We start from the raw sequence: 21922 nt of genomic DNA, 5'->3' as shown, positions 1-21922 counted from the left end.
GGCATGTAACGCACATGAAACAACCAATTTCTACACTTTTTCAATTAGAAATATTAGAATTCAACTTTAAAGACAACTAAATAGTATACTGTAGTAAATTGTATGCTGTACGCTACATTTCTGCCACTTCCCTTTCTCATCAAAGCTAAAAACTCTGGATGGATGCCACACACCCACAAGCGACAAGACCACCGCTCGCTTTATGGCCACAAGAGACAAACTACAAGCGATACGAGCTCGCAAGTATGTACGTAAGTTTAGTCACTAGCATGCTAGCTTATGGCTAGCTTATTAGTTAATAGGGTTAGCTTACTATTTAAAACACCACAGCAAAGACTTATAGCTGTTTTAAGTAGCTGATCCAAGTAGATGTTTCTCTGCCAACCCCGTGAATTGGTACAGAGAGACACGTCGAGAGCAGGAGTGAGATGTTTCTTGGCTTGTAATCACTGCAGGAACATCTGCTTTCAAATCTTGAGTGCTCTCCATTTGTTAAAAAAAAAAAAAACAAACAAAAAAAAAACAGATGGGTGGCACTAGAGACTGCTAAGAAATGACCATAAAGGTTAATGGTGGACAAAATGAGATACGACGTTAGCAAAATCTTTGCTTTTTCAGGCGTGTGCGTGGGTCCTCAGCACCTGCACAATTTCACTTCTGTATTAAAAAAAAGGAAATTGCCCACAGCTGCCCGTGTGTGTGTGTGTGTGTGTGTGTGTGTGTGTTACGTCTTATAAATGCAGATTAGGAAGCACAATCAAGTACCTGGCACTTGGCATTTTTCTTTACTGCACAATTCAGGTTCACTAGATGTAATATCAAATGAATTCCCACATCTTTCCAGATCCGTGATTCTCCTCATGTTAGCATACGAATGCCGCTGTTCGGCACCTCTGCTGATTACTAGCACCTGTGTGCTTTTTCAGAGCGGGCGTTATTAAAAATTGGTCTCCAGAAACTGACAATCACTGGCAGGAAGAATGAAACTGCTTATTAGTACATATTAAAAACCGGGTGAAGTCGAGTGGCACATGAGTGTAATGAAGGTGAAGTAGGAGTGTCACCCAAATGTTTTGGTATCAAGTAGGACATTAATTTTAATTAAAAAGGCTATTTAAGGAAAGAAGTGTTGGAAAATGTCACAATTTATTTTAAGTACTAGTTTTTCATCTGAGTACTTTTTTCTTTGTCTGTGTATATACAGCATGTGTGCATATTTTCTGTAAATAAATATTATAATAATAATAATATTAATAATAATAATAATTAAATGCGACAGATCTGATATAAATAAAGTTGAAATTAAATTATATTATTTTCTCAGCTACAGTTTTTTTATATATATTTTTGCATTATATTATGCATTATTATTTTATTATGAAGAAAATAAATATGGATGAATAATATTAACTCAGTAACATTTATTGTAATGATGAAAGGATTTCCATAATGAAAATTTATATAAAATAAAATTATCCTGTGTGAATCTAGTTTCTTAAAAAAACTTACAATTTACTATATGATAAACTTACTTTGTTTTTAATCATTTATTATTTTTATATTTTTGCATCATTTTCTAGTTATTCTTTTTTAAATTAAAAATATAAATATATATATATACCATGTAAGAAGCTAAAAAAGTCAAATGTCATTCCAAAATATAGTATGAGGTAGCTAGAAAAATTGGCAGCAGAATAAAGATGTTCGTGACCTCTCACTTTCACAAATATGAATAAATAAAATTCCTCCAGGGCTGATCAGACAGGAGAAAGAAGTAACAGCCGTCTCTTTGGTCTTTCTCCTTTCTTCACCTTTGAGGAACTTTACGGCTGAATTATTCAGACCAAGAAACAAGCAGAAAAACAGGGGGAAGAACAAAGAGAAGTTGAGAAACAGAAGAATATTTAAACAGGGCCATTAACTTCACTTGGCCTGGACTCAATTTATTTATTTGATTAGCTCCAGCCATGGCAAAAACAGCAAGACGCAAGTGAGTGGCATGCAAATGAGTGCAAGTCTCTCTCTCTCCCTCTCTCTCTCTCTCTCTCTCTTTCTGTCTCTCCCTCCCACTGGAATTCATTACACTGAATCCAAAGTCTCCAAGTTTGCAATTCTGATTTTTTTTTACTCAGTCCTATTTACTGTATGTTTACTTAATTTCATTTTCTCTTCAGATTATGGATTTGCCTCATGTATTTCTACCGTAGGCTTAATATAATCCTCTAACCAACCCTCTAGAACCTCTAGAACAACCTAATGCTATATTAATCTTGTATCTAACCTTTAACTTCATAATGTTTCTTGTGTTTTAATGGATAAACCGCACTATCTAGAACAAAAGTATGGGAGAGTACAGGACAGATATCTTCTCCAGACCCAGTCATTTCGGGAAACTGCATTTTTTTTTTTTTAAATGTTCATCTTCTGTTAAGGATCTCAGAGGAGGATATTCTCATAGACTGCACAGTGGTGAATCTTTTAAAAGCCCTATATCTCAAACACAGAGATAAAAAGAGAGTTTCATATTAACAATAAATCCAACACCCTTACCTCAGCATTTTCCTCACTGAGTAGACAGGTGCAAGCGACATCAGAATATTTTCAGGATTATTCAATATCAGTGTCGTATAAAATACACAAAAGTCATACTTGAGGAAAAGTAAAGATACTTTCCTGGGGGAAAAACTACTCAAGTAGAAGTTTAGAAATATCTAATATTATATGTACTAGGTGTAGAAAATGGAGAAAAAGCATTATTGTATTTTATATGCAATCAGAAAGCTTCCAGTCTGCCAACTTTTTCGCTCCAAGCAGCAAAATATTGTTACAGTAATAAACTATTAACAATAAAACCAAACACAAATGCTTTGCATTATACTCGTTAAAGCAAGAACTACTTTAAAGCATTTTAAAGTCATGTCTCTGGGCCATATTCAGATAAGCATGTCATTATTTATACTGGGAAAGTTATGTGTATTCAGAGATGGGTTACGCATGCAAATAACCGAGACACGCATATATTTTACTCAAACTCAAAAAACTTATGCAAGCCAAACTCACATTATTTTAGGCAACATGAGCTGGTCATAACCATACTAAGATTAGCTAACTACGCAGGGCACTAGAGGCTACTTAATTTAGCTAAAGATTAAAGGAGTTTTGACTTCTGAAGATGGTGAGAAGCTGAATCCTACTCAACTGTTATACTGCTGTAGCACACTTCAGTTACTTCACTGCAATCATCCATGCTAACTAACGCTACACAGCTAACATACAGTATGTACATGAGCTAGCACACGGACAGGGGGTCTAAGAGATTTGTTAACTCATACGGTGTGTCTTTTAAAGACAATCAATATGCATATAGTTAAATAAAAAAAGATTCAATCATCAATTTCAAGCTAGTTCTGATAATGCTGGGTTTTGCTAATTTTCACGTATCAGCTATCTAGCCAGCATGGGTGCTAATGTAATTTCTGGTTAATAATCAACTTCATTGATTATGTTCATCTGGTATAATACAGCAAAATGGTTTCCTCATCTTGGCATGAATGATTAACATTACAAAATAAAATAACCACTTTAACAACTTTTTACCAGTCATCCACTTAGTGTTTTCTCTAACAAGATAAACTTTAATACCATCCTGAGAAGGCCCTCCTATCTTCAGTAAATAAATAAATAAATAATCCCACCACAAACCCGTCCAGCATTTATTACAAACTGTTCAGTGATTGGAGAGATCAAAAATAACAGAAATAAGGAATCTGTTTTTCCCTTGGATCAGCAGGAATGAGTTACTATACTTCTTACTATACACTAATATCCATTATTGTCCTGTTTTTGCTTAAACTTTATAGGAATTCAAACAAGTAAGAGTAATTTTTGTTGGATTTCATGAATTGAATGAAAGCATGATAACCCCTCATCCTAATCTTAACTGTTTCAAACCTTTCCTAAACTGGCTACATTGAGCAAGAAAGGACAAGAAAAAAAAGAGAAATCAAATTCCCCTCAAGGTCTGGATGAAGGTTTTTAATCAGATAGGAGCGAGTCGAAGCAGTGTCTACTTCAGATGGATTCAAATTGCCCTCTATAGATTACTATCAGGCCTTGTCAAGAATCTTATTTACTCCGTCTCTCTATCTCTCTGTTCAGCAGGGGTTCAACACTCTCAGCATTTCATCCTGATTAGTCCTGTGTGGTAGTACTGGAGCCTATGATGTCTGTAATTATGCCCACCAAGGATTTCGCTTTTATTCTCACGTTTATTTACCAAAATACAACCCGTGGGGGACACGGTGGCTTCCAGGGATGGGTGTTCGATTCCCGTCTCTGCCCTGTGTACATGAAGTTTGCATGTTCTCCCTGTACTTCGGGGGTTTACTCCAGGTACTCCGGTTTCCTCCCCAGTCCAAAGACATGCGTTGTAGGCTGACTGGCATCAATAAATTGTCCAGAGTGTGTGAATGGGTGTGTGTGCGATTATGCCCTGCGATGGGCTGGCACCCCATCCAGGGTGTCCCCCTCCTTGTGCCCCGAGTCCCCCGGGATAGGCTCCAGGCTCCCCGCGACCCTGTGTAGGATAAGCGGTACAGAAAATGGATGGATGGATGGATGGGTGGATGGAATACAACCCGTTTCCAAAAAAGTTGGGACGCTGTGTAAAATGTACATAAAAACAGAATGCAATGATTTGCAAATCATTTAAACCCTATATTTAAATGAAAATAGTACAGAGACAACACATCAAATGTTGAGACTGAGAAATTAAATTGTTTTTTTTTGAAAAATAGATTCTTGTTTTGAATTTGATGCCAGCAACATGTTTCAAAATGTTGGGACAGGGGCATGTTTACCACTGTGTTGCATCACCTCTTCTTTTGACAACACTCTGTAAGTGTTTGGGAACAGAGGAGACCAATTGCTGTAGTTTTGAAAGCAAAATGTTTTCCCATTCTTGCTTGATATAAAATTTCAGCTGCTCAACAGTTTGGGGCCTCCTTTGTTGTATTTTTCATTTCATAATGTGCCAAATGTTTTCAATGGGTGACACGTCTGGACCTATATATGGTTTGTTCTTTGCATGGTAGAGTTTTAACTTGTATTTGTAGACACAGCGACAAACTGTGTTCACTGACAATAGTTTTTGGAAGTGTTCCTGAGCCCATGCGGTGATTTCCACAACAGAATCGTGTCTGTTTTTAATGCAGTGCCGTCTGAGGGCCCGAAGATCACAGCTACTCCGTATTGGTTTTCAGCCTTGTCCCTTGCGTACAGAGATTTCTCTGGATTCTCTGAATCTTTTAATGATATTATATAATGTAGATGAGCTCATATTTCTCAAAAAACAATAAAGTTTCGCAGTTTCATCTGTTGATATGTGGTCTTTGTACTCTTTTCAATTAAATATAGGGCTTAAATGATTTGCAAATCATTGCATTCTGTTTTTATTTACATTTTACACAGCATCCCAACTTTTTTGGAAACAGGGTTATATTCATTCCACTTCAATTCAAGTATGCAGAGGTACGCCTTGGACAAATAAAGAAAAATAAAAAAGGGGTTAAGTAGTCCTTCACAATGGAAACATGAAGGATCAGGAAATAAAACATCAGTAGACGAGGTCACAGTGCACTGGAGAAACACCCTCCCAACCAGCAGAGGGCACTGTCACCTAGATACTAGCCATTTATCTCACACATCCATACACACACCTTTTATATTTCCAATCTTTATCACCTGTGTTATACATCCTTTATATAGTCTTGTTAAAACTCTCCACTGTAATCCTAAATGTTTACCTGAATATCTTGCCATTCCTTCTTGATCAATCTGTACTATTTAATTTTGGACACCATTTTGGATTTAGGATCATGGTTCTGATTAAAGAACATTGTTTGAATTTCCAGCTTTGGCCTTTGTTTATTTGAAATAAATCTGCATTTGGATCCACTGCCTATTTCAACATTGCTACAGTCTCCATCAACTGACCAGGAAACAGATAAGTGATATATTACATGGCCAGAAGTTGGTGGAAATCTGACCATCACACCCATATGTGCTTATTGAACATCCCAATCCAGATTTAACCCTTTTTGCTGTTGTAATAATGTAGTGTAGTTGTAGAAAAAACTAAATGTGAAGGTTGGAAAAAGTGCTAGTACTCAGGAGTATGACACAAGTCAGATTATAAATGATACAATGTTATGAACTGAAGATAGAAGCTTTGAGTTGGTTTTTGAACCTTGATCTAAGGATCTAACAGGATCTATTGCGTCTTTCACGTGAGCCAATACCATCCATTTTGCACATGCACGTGTTTTTACCTAAAGGTGCAAAACGCAGGGCAGTTGTATGCACAAATTAGGTCTGGAGGGCATGTATTAAAATTTGTGGTGCATTGTTTCTACCATCTGAACACAAAATTGTACCATTTTCTAAATCTTAATAATGGGAAAGTTCATCCACACTATGCCTTAGTAAAATAAATCAGAAAGTTTCTCTGAATGATGGATTATTATGACTGTGATAAAGGTAATTTAGTGGATATTCGCCACACGTCATTCACATATCTAATTAACATAATGCACTCTAATGTCTACACTTTGTTATTCATTTATTCAGATCATATTTTTAACAGGTTTTTTTTTACTCATCTCACTGCTTTTAGTCAGCATTATACAGGAGTTTAAAGGTTTTACTGTTCTGGCAGTCTCTTTGAGATCTGCACTCGCCATGGTTATTGAGAACAATCAGCATACCCAAAAAAAAAGAGGCCATTTACATATAGTATCCTCCCCTGACTTTGCACGTGATGTGATTTGTAAATCAGACTAACTGCTCATGCAATTTTCCTATTGCACATGCAAATTAGTGCTCATTACTTTGGATCTTATTAAATGAAGTTGTAATTGAGTTCAAAAAAGACATGTAACTATTCGCAGCAAAGGTCATTGATCACTTTGATAGATAACAACAGAGTGAATGAGATTTCTAAAGAGGTTCTAGTAGGAATCTTCTCTGACAGGGAAAAACTAAATAGAACCTTTCCCCAGAAGAACTCCCTGTAGGGAGGTTGCTGAAGTTTTACTGTATGTGTCCGTCCTGAAAATATGGCATATTTTCAAAGGGTAACAACAATCACACAGTTTTACTCCTTGCTGGCCTTTTAACAAACGTCCTCAAAGTTAACTGGCCATGATGGGTGCTCTTCATAAGGCTTTAGATGAATACATGATGACCTCGTGAAAAAAAGGTTATTATTGAAATAATGACAAGAATGACATCACTGTCATTTACTTGAAATTTGATTTAGTGGCAGTACACGATGAAGGGGTCAACTCTATAACCCTGAGAGAGATGAAGCTTATTCTGGGGTCAGAAGGTCACTCACCCTGTCTAAATGGATGAAAGATGAAATCTTGACTAAAAAAAAAAGCAGAAATATCAGTAATGCAAAACCATATTGATCTTGGCTTTTACTCTTTTGTGCGAAGCAAATCCTAGGATCCCAACCCTCTGTGTAGTTTGGCTGTATATTGGGAAGCCTCCTTGGTGAACTCAGCAAATCGATAGCATAATAGCTGCAGAAATAGCCAGAGAGCATAACATATTCATCTTCCTTCCCAGCAGACCTCCTGTCAAGAGCATTGCCTTCAGACCAAATTTGTGTCAACGATCTTGATTTGAATTGCACAGACAGGTGGAGATACCTTTGACCTCTCAATGGGGCTGATGCCACTTAGGGAGGAGGATTCTGAAATAACGCAAGGTGACTGGCTAGTCCCAAGGTACCGAGGTCTTGGCAACTTTATTACCTAGCTCTAGGATGAAGTTAAAATCGTGAGCCTTGGGTTATAAACACTCTTTTTTCTTCTGGTAGTACCTTGAGTTGACAACAGGAGGAGATCTAGGAAAAAAGATGGGCAGAGAGAGAGAGATAGAGAGAGAGACAGAAAGAAAATGTTCCTGGTTGTGTATGGATAGATGCAGGTGATGAGAAGAAGCCGTCTTCCTTGGCATCCGTTTTGTTTACAGAAAGAAACAGGAAGGAAGTGATATGCTTTGTGAAAAAAGGAAAGCAGAGAAAAGCTGAAAAAGAGGAGACTCTCTGAGAGGGAAACTGAAGGATTATAATTATCAACTGGAGATAGTTTGACGGATGCCTAGGTGTGGCAGGGGATTAATCGATTATTAAATTAGCCGTGCTTATCATTCACTGAGCTGCAGCTGAAACGGCCACAATGCATATCAGAGGGATTTGATTACGCCAACATAATCAGCTCTGATTCCCACAGACCTTAGTCAGACAGAGAAGGCAAGAACTCCTCCCTCTGGGCTCATCCTCAATCTCTCCATAACCATTTTCTCTCTTGGGGGATACCCATCCCTTCCTTTAGCCTCCTTTTCTCTCCCATCCCATTCGCACACGATGCTCACATTGCATCATTTGCATTTGCATTTCTCCTTCATCACACTGTCTGGGTATATGTTTTTCTCTTACTAGATCATTACTTACTTACAAATAACAGCTACAACCCTCTCCACAGGCTTGTAATTATGATTTATGATGTCTAAAAAAGTCTTAATAGGAGTTGGCCAAGTCTGCATGCTGCCTTTGATTTTATATTCCTGTTTCATCAGCCAGTTGATGCCTAGATTTTCACCGCACAACTTGCTTCTATCTCTGTGGTGTGGATGTGTATTCGGTAGCGTTACCGCCTCACAGCTCCAGGGTCTCCGGTTTGATCCTGAGCTCAGGTTATTGTCTCTATGGAGTTTCATGTGTGTTCACTGGATAAATAAGAGTTCCTACATTCCCAAAAGGGTTGTGCTTGAAAAAAAAAAAACCTTTTTGCTATCCTTGGTATGACAGAAATCATAGTTTGGGTTGTGTGAAAACTAGTCTCCAGGTTAGTTATGAAAACACTGGCTTCAGTTTTCCTAAAACTGGGAAGAGTGGTAGGGGAAGTGATAGCTCTGTGGTTAAGCTGTTGGGCTTCTGCTTAGAAGGTCATGAGTTCAAACCCTAGCATCACCAAGCTGCCACTGCTGGGCCCTTGAGCAAGGGCCTTAACCCTCAACTGCTCAGTTGTATAAAAAAAAAAAAAAAAAAAAAGAAATAATTGTAAGTCACTCTGGATAAGAGCGTCTGCCAAAAGCCATAAATGTAAATGAAAAGATGGTTCGCTTACACTGAGATACTGTATATGTGAATACTAAGAGACACACTTAGGAAAAACAGGTTCTTCAAGGGATCTTTGGATAAGGTTGCATTGGATAAGTTGCTTGCTTCCAAAAAAGGATTGTAATTGGAACCTTTTTTGATAAGGAAACACTATGTTGTAGGTTTGTAGACAGGGTTAAAGTTTTCCCCAGAGGTACAACCGAAGAACCTTAAGAGTTAACCGTTTCTAATAATGCACAGTATGCTAAAACACAAAGATATACATTTTCTCAGTAGCCAACACTAAGAATAGTGGTATTATAAATAAACAAAGGGAAATTCTGCTAAGAAACAGTGGTGTGCTGCGAAATCTTATGTAACGAAACAGAAATATGCTGAAGAAACAAAGAAACACCAGATTGGAGGCAGATGAGAGTGGACGTGTTCTAGTTAACGCTGCCAGATCATATGCATATCTAACAGTGCAGCAATTTCTCAGTGCACACGCTAGAGCACTCGCCACAAATAAGCTAAGCAGTGCAGATTCAGCAGCTCGAAAACCAGCTGAGAGACTTTTAGACTCTTTTAGACACTCGGTGTGATGCTATCATGTTGTGTTTGGAAAACAACATAATTGCATCGATCAGTTTAGCTTTGGCTAGGAGGGAAAAGTGCAAGCGAGAGCATTCAAGCTAAAGCCAGCAGTGACCATTCGAAGTCTCCCAGAGCTCTGACCACCACTGGCATTTCTGAAAAGAGCAAAATAGCTTTTTTTTTTATTTATCCAAATTCCCTAGAGCATTTAAAAGCTACAGCTCAGAATTAAAGATGGAGGTTTTACAGCAGAGCTCTCTCTGTTTGCCGATGCTGAACTCTCAATTTCTAGCAGGCTTTTTAAGGGTGCTCTCTCCATTCTGATCCAATTTTGGTTCATCACTTATTCATTAGCCCTATTTATTTAGGTAGCACTTGCTGGTCTCCCGATCAATGGTATATTTACCAAAAGAAGCAGGGCTTCCTTCAGAGCTGCAGCATTATTAAAGGCAAAGCCAGATTAATAAAGACTCTGAGACTAAACTAACAACCCAGTGAATTAAGGATAGTTATTTAGTATCCATGCATAGACACACAGATGCTTGTGGATGCATATGGATACACATATTAACATGCATGAAGGTGTTTTTTTTCATGCATACACACACACACACACAGGTGTGCATAAATGCATTCATGTACACATGCTTGGGCATATGCATGCATGCATAAACACACACACATAAGGACACAGATCTTCACTGCAATTCTAGAGCTCTCACCTATAATTTGTTTAGTTCATTATCCCCCCGCCAATGATTCATTTATATTCAGATAGTTCACATGAAGTGTTTTTTTTTATTTTATTTTCTCACAATTTTCTCACATGATTAATTTTTTTCATATTTTTTTTTAATATGCACAAGTTTTTATTTTTCCAGGTTATTTTTTCATGATTCATTTACTTTCACATTATTATTTCATGTGCAATGCATTTTATTATTTTTCCAAAAGATTTTTTTTCAACTGATTCCTTTAAACCGATCAGCACTAACATTAAATCCTGCCTAATATTGTGTAGGCCCCCCTTGTGCAGCTTTGACCCATCGAGGCGTGGACTCTACAAGACCTCTGAAGGTGTGCTGTGGTATCTGGCATCCCCAAACCATTCCTGAACAATTTTTGCAGTGTGGCAAGGCACATTATCCTGCTGAAAGAGGCCACTTCCATTAGGGAATACTGTTGCTGTGAAGGGGTGTACTTGGCCTGCAACAATGTTTAGGTAGGTGGTATGTGTTAAAGTAAAATCCATATGAATGCCAGGATGCAAGGTTTCCCAGCAGAACATTGCCCAGAGCATCAGACTGCCTCCGTAAGCTTGCGTTCTTCCCATAGTGCCTCCTGGTGCTATCTCTTCCCCAGGTAAGTGACGCACACGCACTCACTTACCTGGGGAAGAGATAGCACCAGGAGGCACTATGGGAAGAACGCAAGGTAAGTGAGTGCGTGTGCGTCACTTACCTGGGGAAGAGATAGCACCAGGAGGCACTATGGGAAGAACGCAAGGTAAGTGAGTGCGTGTGCGTCACTTACCTGGGGAAGAGATAGCACCAGGTAAGTGACGCACACGCACTCAGCCGTCCACATGATGTAAAAGAAAACGTGACCTTTTTCCATTGCTCCATTGTCCAGTTCTGATGCTCACATGCCCATTGTAAGCGCCTTTGGTGGTGGACAGGGGACAGCATGGGCACTCTGACCAGTCAGCAAGCTGCGATGCACTGTGTGATATCACACCTTTCTATCATAGCTAGCATTCACTTTTTCAGCAATTTGTGCTACAGTAGCTTTTCTGTGGGATGGGACCAGACGGGCTAGCCTTCGCTCCCCGCGCGCATCAGTGAGCCTTGGGCGCCCATGACCCTGTTGCTGGTTCACCGGTTGTCCTCCTTGGATGACTTTTGGTAGGTACTAACCACTGCATACCGGGAACACCCTACAAGACCTGCTGTTTTGGAGATTTTCTGACCCAGTTGTCTAGCCATCATAATTTGGCCCTTGTCAAAGTCACTCAGATCCTAATGCTTGCCCATTTTTCCTGCTTCCAACACATCAACTTCTAGAACTGACTGTTGACTTGCTGCCTAATATATCCCACCCACTGACAGGTGCCACTGTAACGAGATAATCAATATTATTCACGTCACCTGTCAGTGGTTTTAACGTTGGATGTGATGTTTCTGCTCATGTCATTTCAAGGCATGACATTGTGAAATGTGTCTTTACATGTTTTTTCACATGTGACAAACTTACATTCCCATGTGAAATGTATATGAATTGGTGTAAAGCTTTTACACAGTACTTCTGAAAACACCCAATTCCCCCACGCTCTCCTTTAACACCTCAGCTCTCTTTTTCCTCCTCCCTCTTTCTTACTTGCTTTGTGTCGTTCTTTTCTTCACACATTGTACCGGCATTCAATTACAGCCACATAATCACTTTTCATCCCCAAGGCTTGACGTGCCCTCCGGTTGGCGAGAGGAAGAAAAAAAAAGTCTAATTACTTGCTGACCTTCACACCCTTTTCAGTCTCACACACTCTCGGAGTACAGGGCCCAACGCTCACTTGCTAAGACACACGTGTTCTCCCTGTGCTTCAAATGATGGTGATTAACAACATACAACAAATTGAGTTTTTATGGAGTGGACTAGCCTGAGCTACCGTTGGCTAAGATTAGGCCTCATTAATCCTGTAGCATAGATATCTGCATAATTGCTTCATAAAGGCACACTGAGGTTAGTTTATTTTCAATGGTGGTAAGGCATTATCGTTCAGCATCACACCACGGCCATGTAATTAACGTCCAAGCTATAATCAAGTATAATTAAACATGAAACAGGTAATCATGTTTGACTGCTTTTTCAGATGTGTAGTTCAGATGTAGAGTTGAAACAGGAAGTGAGAGTGCCGTCGTGTTGAAATGCCTGACTGACTTACACAACAGTCAGCAGCGTTTGAGCTACACCACAAAACAAACCTGACAGTAGCTGAGCGAGCGAGCTAAATATGGAGAACAGTGAAGACACTAACAAGAGCCTTTTGAGAACTCAGAGAACTCTTACTGATGGAGAAGCCCCAAAGGTGTGTAAAGACAAAGGAATCATGTTCTCCGTCAGTCTCCATCAGAAGCAACATATTCCAGCATTGAACAGCCCCGAGTTGGTTAGGATAGAGTGAACACTGTTCTGTTCGCGCCACTCGGGAGCCAAAGCTAATGCTGTATTCATGGTGCCTTGTAAGTGGTAATTTGCAAGTTGTAATAACGTCATTTTCAACTTCGGGATGTTCGACGTGTGAGGTGGGAAAAAAAAAAAACATGGACGCCTCCTTGAAAGTGTGTCTTTTCCATGTCAGAGCATGTAAAGCTTATAAAAAACTACTTTAACTGAACTTTTTAAGGTGCAGGCCTGAGTGGCTATTGGTTTTGTTCTACTATAGTGGACTTCAAATATTCATGCAACATTTTGGACTGAAATTATGGTACAGAAACAAGAGTGGACAAGAGCGAGTAGCGTTAAAAACAAGCTAGCCAGTGGACAATAGTAAGTAGCATTAGCAACAAGCTAGCCGGCTAATGTTATTGATAAATCTAATCTTCTCAAAACAGTGATTAGTATCATCAGTCTTAGAGCTTTAACCATGTATAAGTGTGTATATTAACTGCTTTAAAGCCAATATTGCTATAATCCCATTTAAAAGTAGGGAAGGGGAACTTTACACTGTTCACAGTGTGAGCGGCCATGTTAATTCCACACCATAAACCTTTAACCTAACTTTAAACTCTCACCCCTGAGCCTTAACCCTAATCCTAAACAATAACCATAAACCAGATAATGAGCCTAAATTAGCACCCTAAATTTATTACTACTCACAAAATCATAAAAAAGTCTCTTGTACCTAAATATTATCCATAATTCTAAACACTAACCCATAAACTATACCTAGTCCTTACTTTCTAAAGTGAAACCCAAAATCTAAACATGGACGCAATACCAAACTTTAAACACAAAATCCTAAATGCTAAAACATATCCCTAAACCCTAACCACATAATCCTAAAAAAAAAAAAAAAAAAAAACAGCCTAGAACTAACATCCTTAAGATCTAACCTCAAATCGTACAGACTTCCACTAGCCTCTACATATAATAAACACTAAACTAACCCTAAACCTACTCTTTAAATCCTAAAACTATACCCAAATCTTAAGCTTAAACCCAATATTTAATTATAAACACTAAATCCCAAGCCATACAGATAACAAGCTAAAATTGCAAAACACATCTTTTACAAAACCTTAACCCCGAATTGTACACTAAACCCCTAATTCCCTAATTTAAACCGATGCTACACCCTAAACGCTAATCTCTAAATCTAAACCCAAAATTCTAACCCTTAAACCCCAATCCTTAAAAGTCGTCCTACACCCTAAACCCATAAACCCAATCGACTATATAATCCTAAACCAAAACATAACTCTATTCCTAATAAATCTTTACCCCTGAACCGTTACCCTGTGAGCACTGTCATTTCAGATGCAGCTAAAATCAGAATTATAATTACGAAACGAGCTTCTCGTGGATTTATCTGCGGCACTGCATCACATTTAAACATCCTCGCATCAGGCATGATGAGTTTTGTGAAAGGCCATTAAAAATGAAACGATCGCACTGTGCTCCTGTGCAAATGTCTGGCGAGGAATGCGCTGATTTTAATTGCGCATAGGCATTTTAATTGCGCATTAATTTTAATTGCACAATCGCATGCACTTCTGTCTGCCTCAATAAACGGCCAAACCATAGACCCGACTATTCACCTGGCTGTGCAAGCCTCATATCTCGTATGATAAAATAGACATGCTTTTCTTTTCCCCGGTAAAAAAGGTAATGAGTGGAATGAACTCGGAACGACCTTAACGGACTTCATAAATAAAAGCGGAATGCTCACCTAGAATGGAGCCTTTTGTTTTTACTTCTTTTTTTGAGCAAGGTCACCAGATTCAGAGCGACGGAAAGGGAAAAAAAGATCTAAGCATACATGAAGGAGAGAGTGATCTGTATCTATGTAGAGGGAGATGAGAGGATGGCTTCTCAGCAAGCCATGGCAAAATCCTTCATGTGATCAAGTGCGCAGAAGCTGGTGGGAGAAAACTGACACTTTGATACTGCTATCTTACTATAACACAGTTATAAAATATAGACGTCACCTTCAGCTTAAGAGCAGCATGAGGCGAGGGTTGCTTCATTGAAGCCACACAGCGCTTTTCCACTTTACTATGCCTTGTGTATAAAGGACCTGAAAGCATCTTGACTGCTGTGTGTTCAACCGAGCCATCAAAGGTCTCAAAAAGTTCCCGGCTCGCTTCTTTTTCTTTCACTTTATTATATGAGTGACTTTAAAGCTTCACAGAGTAAAGGCTGAGAACTACAAGGCATTCTCTGATCAGGCTGAGTTCATACCTCCAGCATGCATACTGTATTATCTCTCCTTTTTGGGTGTTTGAATGTGCGAGGCTACCAGGGATTAGACAGATCTTCTCACTTCTACGCTTATCTCTGTTGCGCTGTTGAATTCTTGAACCTGATTGGTCCGAAAGGTGTTGACTGAGTAAGGAATAAAACATGACACTATGCACTGTGATGTGTGTGTGATGTGGCTTAATGTGTTTTATTCCTCTTGTACCACAGCAGTTTGCCAATGATTACAATTTTTATTCATTAAAGTACACCACGTCATATATTTCTTCCATTTAAAGTTCAGTTTAACATGAATTAATAAGTTAGCTCCTGTTATAATGTGCTTTATACCAGCCGTTCCCTCTCTTTTTATCTTTCTTGTGGTTAATAAGAAAACTTGCAGCTTGTCATGATACTGAGAAAACGTAAAGTTACTGCTTTGTGTCTGCCAAAGATTCTCACGCGCTTCAAAAATCCATTTTTTTTAGCTTATTTATAAAATATAGGCAGGTTTATAAAACGTACAGCAGTTTAATGTTTAAGATTCATGTTTGTTTACTTACTGACAATTATCATGGTTTATCATCACTATGTAGCTTCACGTAACATGTCTTCCCTGTGATCCAAGTAAAATCCACCATTTTCTAGTTAGGCCGAATACCAAATGGCTTCCTATTCACTATTTTTGCTCCCTACATAGGACATAGTGTAATGAAGCTAAACACGCTACCTAGGGCTAGACTCAGCCCCACGACTTGTACATTTCCTGCTAAGGTTTGCACTGAAACGCCCGTGTATTTTCACTAAAGATTAAAGTATTCTCATCTTTGCTGGTTTTAGCTAGCTACTAAGTGAACATTTGCTCCTCTTTTCACTAAACAATAGAATATCAGAGTGAGCAATGTAGATAGGAAAAAAAAAATGAAATCAGAAGGAAAGATTAACATTATTATTCCGTTTTTATGCATTTGCATTAGGGATGTATTGATTCTGGGGGCCTCCAGGGATCTGAAATTACAACCAAGTATGATGATTATCTCAGCAAAATTAGTATATATTTATCTACTTTTTTTCATGAGAACGTATTATTACATTAAGTTCCAAGTCAAGGCAAGTCTTTTGCAGTGTTCGGGTTTTATGGTATATAATGGATTTTGCAGTATTTTCAGATTCGAGTTGCTCTTTTAATAATGTACAAAACATTATAAACAAACTTTATGGGTTTCGTGTAAAATAAAAATAGAGGTTAATGTTTCAACTCGTAACCAAACATAAAATATTCCAGTAAAATCTGCGAGACCGAGAGAGGATGTGTGAGGATGAGAGCGCAAGAGCACTATTAAACTGCACCGTGTTTGTGTGGTCTAAGGCCTTTCATTGACGTGTTTAGGGATGTGAATTAAGAGCTCAGGCTGGAGGATATGCCATCAGTCATCCTCTGCAGCCCAAACAGCGTCGGCCTACCAAGATTTATAACACACATTAGGGCAAATTCACTTTACTTCACCCAGAATCGATCTGTTCCTTAGATCTCCATAAGCCCTCTCGCTGTATACTAATAGACGGCTGTAAAGTTCCTTTGTGACCCTTAAAAAGCCCACGGCGTCCACTTTTCTGTTGCTCGACGCCTGCAGTGTCTCGTATGTTAAAAATCCCACTCGTCGTTATTGACAGTGATGCATTTTCATCTCCGCTGTCTCGTTCTCTAAATGCTCTTTCAGCGACCGAGGCACGTAAAAACCATTTGAGTCTTTGAAGATGGAGCGTGGGTTGTTTTGAGGTTTAAATATGCATCAGACAAGGACGGTACAGAAATCTTTTCTTCCTGCAGCATCCTGTTTATTTATTTATTTATTTATTTACTTATTTATTTATATATTGAATGCCAGGGGAAGGAGGCATGGCACAATATCACGCCTCGTTCGTATTCATCGCCATGAGGACTCGTGTTGAAATACTCAAAGGTCAAAGCGGGAAGGGAGGATGGGGGAAAAGCACAAAGAGCTTTAAAGCTCTAAAGGCAACATATAAAGTTCAATAATAAAATGTACACCACGTCATGGGTTTATACTGAAATGAGTGCATTAATATATGGTATCATTTCTATAGTAACACCTTATACAGAGACTTGTACGGCAGATGCTCCAAAATAATCCTAACTAATGTAAAATGTATTGTTATTTTAAAAAAAAAAATGTAATTATCAATATGGTGATGTTTATTTAAGGAGTCTCCAGTGCCAGTGTCATAAAAGTTATTTATTTAGTGTATAGTTGTAGTTTATGTATATTAGGTATAGTATAGTTTACACTTTTGGTTGCATTAATAAATTAATACATTTCCATGAGTCCTAGAGAAGTTTAGGAGATATGTGTTGGGCAAGGAGCAGTGTTTAGTTTTTTTTTTTTTTTTTTTGATTAAGGTTTTAAGGTTAATTAATGGGTTAGGGTTCAAATTTAGAATTTAGGGTTTGTTTGTAGATATTTGGAGTTAAATTTTAAGATTCAGAAGTACAAACTAGCAGTGTAGGGCTAGGGTGTAAGAATTTAGAGTTAAGATCAACAGTATACTTTAGAGTGTAAGTTTAGGGTTCATTTAAGCAGTGAGCGTTTGAAGTAAGTTTGAAAGATTTAGGGTTTTAGGACTAAGTGTTAGGTTTGGTTTTACATTGAGTATTCAGGGGTTAGTCTTAGGAAATTTGGTTTCAGGATAGTTTTAAAATTTAGGGCTACGTTTTAGGACTACGATTTAGGCTTAGTTTTACAATTCAGGGTTTAAAGGGTTACTCTTTTTACTCTGGGTTTTATGACTAGGGTTTGGCTTAATTTTACAGTTAGTGTTTAAGTTCTTGTTTAAGTAGTGTTGAAGTTAGTTTGAGGAATTAGCATTTCAGATTCATTTTAGAATTTAGGGCTAGGTTTTAGTACTATGGCTAGAATTTCAGGATCATTTTAGATTTATGGATAAGGGTCACTTAAAGTTAAATTAAAGTTAATTTTATTAGTTATAATGTCCGGTTCATGATTTAGGTTTAAGATCAGAGTAATGATTAGAGTGTAAACTCAAGTTTATGGTTTGGATTAACTTTAGAGCTATGTTAGGGTTGTTGGTGAATATTTGGACATCGATTACTGTAAAAGGTAAATTTTTTTATTATAGTAATTGTAATAAACAGCGCTACATGGTTGCAGGTTTCTCTGACACATCATCAGCAGAATCTGTCCATTTCTCCCCAGGGAGGCATGTTGAGTCCCTCATCATCTAGAAACTTCATGGATCTTCTTCCTGCACATACCATGAAGTCCTTGCATTTGATCCAGCCAGGATCCTGTCTTATCATTAATCTTAATCAAAAACGTTTGCACACGTCACTTCACCACAGGGTTTCCTCCACTTGCTTCCTGTAGCTTAGCTGTAGAATTAGATTTAAAACCCTGATCCTTGCTGACAACTGAAAATCGGCACTGCATCTCAAGTCCTCTGAGCCCTTTGGGCCACAAGTAAGACACTTCTTGACCCAGAGATGACAAGACGAATGTTTGCCAAATGTTTTGTATGTCAGATGGCTGTACTACAAGTTCTCAGATTGTCAGATATATCGCAGCTGAAAATGAAAACATGATTGTTAGACAGTTCAGTGCCATTTCATATCCAATTCTATTGTTCTCTAAATTGCACTGTCACTTCATATTCATACATTGTGACTCCATATTACAAGCATTGCACTTTAAATGAATGATTCATCTACTAAGTGTGTTTACTGTGTCTGATGCATATTTTATGTATATTGTGCGTTGACTCATTATGTTGATTGTATTTCATGTTGTTCTGTTGTGTCATCTGCATATATCATGTCATGAATGTTGAGCTGCACTCTTAGGTTCTGTGTAGAGCCCTTTAACAGAGGGTTTCCATTTTAAGAAGGATACAAATAGAACCCCTCTTAGGAACCCACATGTCTTTGTGTTCTTTACAATTCTACACTGATTTTTCTCTTTTGATATACATTCACGTTTTCCTTTGCCCCTTAACACGCCTGTTTAAATTGGTTTGACCCTTATACAAACTGTGTACCTGCCATGGTTAACAATCCAAAGAACTCTTGACACTTTTTCCCCCCCTAAAGGTATATAATGACAATAGAATACAATAGTAAACAACAGAAAAAGAACAGAAAATAAATAATACAAAACACACTGAAGCTGAAACGACATTAAAGCAAAAAAAAATTAAAAAAAAGAAAAAGTTAAGCACCAGTACACAACCGCTAGCATTTGCTCAAATTGCATCTGAAATCAGTGCACACATCCCATCCCTTTTTTTTTTTTTGGCGAATGTTAACATTTGTTACTGCTTCCGATAGTTTCAATCATCAGTGAAATTTCTGGTCATTGTATTTCATCAAATCAAGGTAGCTAGCAGTCTATAATCTATCAGCGGGAAACCACCAATCCACTCCTGCTTGAGTGAGAAAATGTTATGCAAACATATTTTTTTTCCTTATTAAGTCACACCATGCCAGTTCAGTAACACATTTTGTGCATAGGTATGATGTCCAATAGATGGCAAGCAAGGCCTTTGTAAGCTTTTTATAATCATTTCACTTGTTTTCCTGAATGGAAATGCAACCTCCTTGCTTCATTATCTCTTACTTGCTTTGCAACATGAAGATGATGTATCAAAGCTGGAGCTGGACACGTTCCAATCCTAAGAAGTAGGACAGAGGTGTTTGCACGGGACTTGTGCTTGCTGTGGAGCAGCAGAGTGAAACCACAGGCCCAGATAATGATACAGTAAAGTGCTAACATGCTAACAGGGTGCTGCGTGCCCTACACAGCCACATCATTATCACAGACTGCTTTCTCTGCAGCATCATTAACTCACCACACACCTGCTATTTCTCACTCCCATTTCTCTCCCACCCTGTGGGTATGTCTTTTTTTGGTCTTTTTTTTCACCTACTCTGTCTCTTCTCACACATGGTGCTTCATCTCAACATAATGTAAAGTTTCTGAGCTGAAGGCTGTAAGGGCCATGTTAAAGAATGGTGCACATGCAGTGCACTTTGCCCTTGAGTTTCCCTTTGTAGGGTTTAGATAAATAGATTTTTCCATTCGAAGCCAACATAAAGAATATGCTGTACCGATTTTACGCATTAGCTAAATCCAAGGTCAGGGCTGAAAAACTGCTCTATGGTGGATTTTAATAGACGATACTGACAGCTACATGCCTTTTGCCACTCATAAGCCACATCATTCCCTGCAAGAGACTGAGACAAGAGGAAAAAAACACAAAGAGACATAATTAAAACCATTTCCAGCACCTCACTTCAAACATATTTCCACCAAAAGATATTGTTTTATGCCTTCGTCTGAATGCCTTCGGAGCCTTCACGGCTCCCCGTGTACCGCTCTGTTAGATCAGACAGCCCAGGGTCTTCTCCATCTCATTAATGACATCTGGAGGGAAAGTAAACACAACAGCTTCTACTAGCCAAAAACACACAGAAGGGAATGTAGATACATTAAAGAACATGTAAAGAAGAGCGACGGAGCACTAGCTTGCGGAAAACGAGGCAAGGCAATTTTATAGTTGGGTAACACAGTGCCAAGAGATGGAAACTCTGGCTCAAGGTTAACATGTTACCTCAGATTTGTACCGATTCTTTATCATTTCACTGTAACATAGTTGGACCTTCCAAGATAGCATGTGTTTCTAGGTCATAATCAAGTTTAGGCACCACTTATGGTAATGGATTTCATGGCATTTGGAAACTCAATCAAATGCGAGCATCCAGCATTTCAGTTTTGGATAGAAAGTGGCTCAAATGTAGGGCCTGATATACATCTTTATCAAGGGTGAGTTGTGGCTGCCAGATTTGGGTGACTTTACAGTGGTAAATGGGCTGGGATTGGGCCACCTCTCATTTCTAACTGTGATTGCACAGTCCATCTCTAAGCTCAAGGTTAACATTTTGCCTCAGACTGCTACCAATTCTTTATTTTTTCCTTGTGTCATAGTTGGACCATCCCAGATAGCAGATGTTTCTGTGTCAAATATGATTATGTTTAGGCATGAGTTAGGCACATTTACTATGGGGCTTTCATGCCATTCGGATTCTTTCAGAGTCAAATGCAATTTATGCTTAATGCTTACGGCATTTCAGTTTTGGGCAGAAAGTGGTCCGACTGTGACGCCTGAGATATCTCATCAAGTTGTGTTCAGGCAGCCATATTTGTGTGACTTTACAGTTGGGCCATCTCTCATTTCTAACTGGGATTACACAGTCCATCCACAAGCTCAAGGTTAACATGTTGTGTTAGACATGTGCCAATTCCTTATTATTTCTTCATTTTGTAATTGGATCATCCCACATAGTAGATTTTTCTAGGTCAAATATTAATGATTTTAGGCAGCAGTTATGGGAATGGAATGTTTACTATGGGGTTTTCAATGTATTTGAAATCTAAGTCAAATTCAACACTTGCAGCACTTCAATTTCGGAAGAAAGTGGCTCGACTGTAGTTCCAGATCACGCCTGAGATACCTTCTCACCAAAGATGTGTTGTGTCTGTGCTCTGACAGCCAGCAATCATGATATCTAAACGAGAAAAATAATGAAAACTATATATGGGAGAATTTAAAAGAACACTGTTTAAGTCCAGTGAAATGTGGAGACTCCCAAGAGGAGAATGGTGAGGGAGT

The 21922-nt window shown here is 38.5% G+C and overlaps 1 protein-coding gene across 1 annotated transcript in view; it reads right to left on the bottom strand.

The window, feature by feature from the left end:
- Positions 1-21922, bottom strand: part of LOC113541899 (pro-neuregulin-3, membrane-bound isoform) — a 323359-nt gene that overhangs the window by 63954 nt on the left and 237483 nt on the right. The gene's annotated exons all lie outside the window — the stretch shown is intronic.

This window comes from Pangasianodon hypophthalmus, chromosome 3, assembly GCF_027358585.1.
Source record: "Pangasianodon hypophthalmus isolate fPanHyp1 chromosome 3, fPanHyp1.pri, whole genome shotgun sequence".
NCBI lineage: Eukaryota > Metazoa > Chordata > Actinopteri > Siluriformes > Pangasiidae > Pangasianodon > Pangasianodon hypophthalmus.
The sequence above is the reverse complement of the archived record's forward strand: the minus strand, read 5'-3'. Positions and strand labels throughout refer to the sequence as shown.